Here is a 5,297-nt window from a genome sequence, read left to right as displayed (position 1 = left end):
AGGCGCGGCCACCACGCCTGGCTAATTTTTTGTATTTTTAGTAGAGACGGGGTTTCACCGTGTTAGCCAGGATGGTCTAGATCTCCTGACCTCGTGATCCGCCTGCCTCCGCCTCCCAAAGTGCTGGGATTACAGTTGTGAGCCACCGCGCCTGGCCACACCCAGCTAGTTTTCTGTATTTAATTCTTTTAATTGCTCTGATTTTATTTATCATATAAGTATTTCCCTTCATACTTAATTTTAGATTAATAATTTTAAATCTAAAATTTAGATTTAGATTTGGCCTTTTGCCTAGTACCTTAGTCTTTATCTTTAAGAGAAATGTTAAAGCCAGTGCTATATTAGATATGCGTTCTAGAAGGTATTTACATATTTAAATTGATGTCACAAAATACGTGAACATCAGAGGGATGTGACCCAAAAAGAAATGATTAATAATTCGATGTTTTTATTAAGTGGCAAATTTAGTTATAAAAAGATATTAAGTAAAATAGAAAATTAGCTGCATTTACTGTTTGTTTTACTTTTATATGCAGATGAATAGAGTGCAAATGTATATTCAACAGGCAAGAGGAATAGCATCAAACTTGAAATCAGAAGGTCTTGATTAAAAGCCCGCTTCTACTTCTAAAGTGCGTGGAAATGTGGTAGATTTGGTTACTTGTCCCCATAATTATCTCTCTTTTACTTCTTGAGTTGTAGCCCCCCAGCTAGACTACATTCCCCAGCCTTCTTTAGGTTAGGAGTAGCCATGAGGCTAAGTTTGGTTAATGGGTTGCAAATTAAAATTATGTGGGCAATTGTGTGCAATGTCCTTAACAATAAGACGCTGCTTCCTAACCTTCTTTCCCCTTCCCTCTGGGCTGGCATGCAGATGTGGTGGATCCATTTTACCTAATGACATGGGCAAACCCAAGGGAACGGCAAGATAGGAGCCTGGGCCCTCAATTTCATGACATCTTTTGACTGTTTCAGGAGAGAAAAATAAGGAATAATTTTTTTTTTTGAGCTATTGCATTTTCGAGATCTTCTTGTAAAAATAGCTTAGCTTGTGCCCTAACCAACACAGTGAAATATTGGCAAGTCACCACCTCTCAAAACTTCCATTTCCTCGCATGTAAAATAAGGGCGATAAATCAAGCCTGGTAACACGTGTCGCAGCTCTGAGTATTAGATAAAATAATATAGATCAGAGATGAATACATTGCATAATGTAAAATGTTATTTTATATTTTAGTATTGCAGCTACCAGAGGGGAGAAAATAAGATGAAGGTTTTATTTCCTATTTTTTACATAAACTTTTTATTTTGGAATAAGCTAAGATTAACAGAGAATTAGCAAAATAAGTACTGAGTTTCTGTATACCCCTCAATCAGTTTCTCTGATGTTAACCATTTTCATGACAGATTTGTCAGAACTAAAATCCAGTATTGGTACTTTACTGCTACTTAGGTTATTTGGATTTCACTAGTATTTCCATGAATGTCCTTTTTCTCTTCCCGGATCCCATGCAGGAGACAACATTGCATTTGTTGCCATGTCTTTTAATCTGTTCTGTTCCGAATACTTTCTCAGTCTTTCTTTATTTGTCATGATCTTGACAAATTCAGGGAGTACTGGCCAGGTACTTGGTAGAAGGTTCCTCTGTTTGAGTTTGTGTTTTCATGATTAGATTGGGGGGATTGAGGTCGGGGGAGGTGTATTAGTTTGTTCTCACATTGCTGTAAAGAAATACCTGAGGCTGGGTAATTTATAAAGAAAAGAGGTTTAATTGGCTCATGGTTCTGCAGACCAGTCCAGGAAGCATGGCAGCTTTTGCTTCTGGGGAGGCCCCAGGAAGATTCCTGTCATGGCAGAAAGCAAAAGGGGAGCCAGCACTTCACACGGCCAGAGCAGGAGGAAGAGAGAGAGGAGGGGGGTGCCACACACTTTTAAACAAGCAGATCTCACTATCCCAATGACAGCTCCAAGGGTGATGGCAGTAAACCATGAGAGACTGCCCCCATGAGCTAGTCACCACCCACCAGGCCCCACCTCCAGCACTGGAGATTACATTTCAACATGAGATTTAGACAGGATCCAACCCATACTGGGGGAGGATTTTATTTTTAATGAAAAGGGTAATTCAGAATAAAAATGCAGTGTGTGTGTGAAAGAGAAAAAAACCTCCTTTTTCAATTTGATTGCCTTATAGACTCTGACTGCTGTTCTAGTTAGCATGCTCCTGTCATAGAGTAGAATTGCTTACTGAAGCTCTATGAGATACCTTTGAGAATCACGACAATGCATTCAGCTTCCTGTCTTTGTCCTGATACCTCTGGAGAAGACTGAGTTGCTGTCTGCTGCTTCTTTGTCGCATTCATTCTGGAAAGATGTCTAAAAAGCACAGGGTTGTGAGTCTGGAACTTGATGACAGATAGACCAGTGTCTAGTCCAGTTGAACAGAAAAGAGTATATTTTAGAAAAACTGTCCATTGACAGCTTCATATCACAGTGAACTGATCAACAAATCCTCAACACATTGGGATGGTTTTATTGTTACTGTTTTATTTTTTCAGAATGAGGGAGGGAGGGAAGAAGGAAGGAAGGAAGGGAGAGAGGGAAGGAGGAACAGAGGACTATTACAAAAGCAAATGTGAATTATAGATGAGAAAAGAGATGGGACTTGGTGAATTTAGAATCTTAAGGAAAAGTCTAGATGAACAGGGACACTAAAATCTTTTCTTGGATGCTGACCTATAGTTTGACTCCCCAGATACAAAAAGGAGAAAGCAGTATTTTGATTGGGACAGGAATTAACCTATTTCTTTATTTACTTTTCAAGGTGAGCAAGATCTGGGAAAAGTCCTGCTAGCAAATTTTGTTTTTACTATTTCAAACAAAGATAATCATTTTGAAAGGCATTAGACTTTCAAAAAAATTTCTAAAAAATTTAATTCTTTCTGGCTATCCAAGGTCTTGCTTATACAAAATTCCCATCAGAACACACACACACACTCTCTCTCTCTCTTTCCTACACTTAGGAAAAAAATCGAAATTGAGAAAACTATGACTGAAGAGAGCTTAATGACTGAAGAGAGCTTAACTCCTGGGATCAAGTGATCCTCCCATCTCAGCCTCCCCAAGTGCTGGGACTACAGGTGTGAGCCACTGCGTTTGCCCTGGTTTTTCTTCTTAGTGCACAAGTTTTCTTTTACTATACACATATTGATTACTGCTCTATATTGCACTGTAAAATAGCTGCAACCTGTAGGAAAATGTAGCAGTTTCTTTTTGATAGTATATTCAGAATTTGATTTTCTGTATTCCTTTTATCTACCCTAAGCGAGGGCCCATAGTAGAAGACACTGGGTGTTGTAGTTTAACAAGTAATGATACTTACATAGAGAATTAAGCATGCCTGGGATTACTCACAGAAAAATGACTAGCTGTAACCAACAACCTTGATTTTGTTACATGTCTGCATAAGTAGCATAAGGAGTTATATTCTTTTTTTTTTTTTTCTTTTTTTGAGACAAAGTCTCACACTGTCACCCAGGCTGGAGTGCAGTGGCATGATCTCGGCTCACTGCAACCTCCACCTCCTGGGTTCAAGCATTTCTCCTGCCTCAGCCTCCAGAGTAGCTGGGATTACAGGTGCGCGCCACCACACGCAGCTAATTTTTGTCTTTGTAGTAGAGATGGCTTTTCACAATGTTGGTCAGGATGGTCTCGATCTCTTGACCTCATGATCCGCCTGCCTCGGCCTCCCAAAGTGCTGGGATTATGGGCATGAGTCACCAGTGCTGGGCCAGTAGCTATATTCTTAAATTGATATCCAAATGCAGTTAATTGTAACAACTGTGAGAAGGGTTGCATGCTTCCAGAACGATGAATTATACATGAAGAGAAAAGTACAATTATCAGTTTTGATAGAAATTTTAAAAAGATTTAGAATCTCTGATTTAGATGTGATAAAGATTTCTTCTAAACACTTGACTCTTATGTTGAAGACTCCAATGTGTCTACACTTAACATTTCTATTCCTTTGCCTTCCATTTTCATGAATGTTGATATGTTTGATTATGAGTCTTTCCCCTTTGAAAACATTATGTATTTTGCCTTGACTATTTCTAGAGGAATAGTTTTCATTTTAAGTTATAAAACTGGTTTTAAGTTTAATCTTGAAAAATTTCCTTTTGGAGCTAGAAATCTAGATGTTGTTCTTTGGAAGCTATTGAATATAACTAACACATTTCTGTCATCTCTATGTATATCTACTCCCATTTCGAGATGAAGTGCAATTACACCTATTTATAGTGTTATGTAACTAGGAGTCTGAGTTTTATCCCAACTGACATAGTGAATTGTGGAAAAACGCATAAGAATGTTTCTGTGTTTTTATTACAGCTATGATTGACTTGCTGTGACAGTCTATCCTCCTAACAAATGCAATATTACTGCTAAAATGTCCCCATTCAGCAGAAATGCATAAACAAGGAAGGGAAGTAATGTAATTTTAGCTTATATTTACCTTTGACTTGTGGTTCCCAGTTTTGGATGGCAGCCACAAAAAGCCAAGCAAATTCCCAGGATGCCAGGCCACAAGGCAGTTTCCGGCAACAGTAAGTGATTGCAGCTTTCTTGGAACTTTCCAAATATAACTTCTTCATAACAAGTATTTAAAGGCAAATAGAGTTACATTCTCTTGCTTATGAACATCTATCTTATAAACATCTGTAAAAAGAAAAGCTTTAGACAAATTAATGGTAACAGCATTAAATCGGGCAAAGAACTGTTTGTGCGTCAGGCAATCCTCAGAACCAGAACACGTTCTGAAAGACTTCTGAGGCTGCCACATGGCTGGTTAATGTTTACGGACAAAATAAAAGGTCACTGAAGAACAGAAGATGGAAGGAGGTGTGCAGACAGCTCAGCTAGTTAGAGCTTGGTATTTGCCTGTTGAACCGGGTTTGAATAGCTGGCCACCTGACATTGATTGAAGCTTGGCTGCCGTGATTGGCCGAGACTCAGCTATTTGTTACAAAGGCAAATTCCTAAGTCAGATTTTCAGTTTGTTTCCCTACTAAGTTAAGTCTCAGGTTGTCATGTAGAGCTCATATGGAGACTTCTAAAGCTTAAATTTAGTTTGATTTAACACATCTCTTATGTGCACTTTCCTGTTGCTGCTGTCATGGTGCTCCCCTCCCTCCCTGATATTGGGGTCTTTCTTATTCTGTTGATCCAGCTGACAAAATCCTGTGGCTGTTCATTCCCTTCACACATGCCTGCCACCTCTCCCTTTCCTAGTGCCACT

General features: G+C 39.0%; 1 long non-coding RNA gene across 1 annotated transcript in view; it reads right to left on the bottom strand.

Annotated features, from left to right (window-relative positions):
• The window catches only part of LOC105500840, a 7,493-nt gene extending 2,648 nt beyond the window's left edge, over positions 1-4,845 (bottom strand). The window contains exon 1 of the long non-coding RNA XR_001000094.1: positions 4,515-4,845. This is a non-coding gene — a long non-coding RNA (uncharacterized LOC105500840). The remainder of the gene's footprint in view (positions 1-4,514) is intronic.
• Positions 4,846-5,297: the final 452 nt, after the last annotated feature.

Source organism: Colobus angolensis, unplaced genomic scaffold (assembly GCF_000951035.1).
Source record: "Colobus angolensis palliatus isolate OR3802 unplaced genomic scaffold, Cang.pa_1.0 Scaffold69, whole genome shotgun sequence".
NCBI lineage: Eukaryota > Metazoa > Chordata > Mammalia > Primates > Cercopithecidae > Colobus > Colobus angolensis.
Note: the sequence above shows the minus strand (reverse complement) of the source record. Positions and strands in the feature narration are given on the sequence as shown.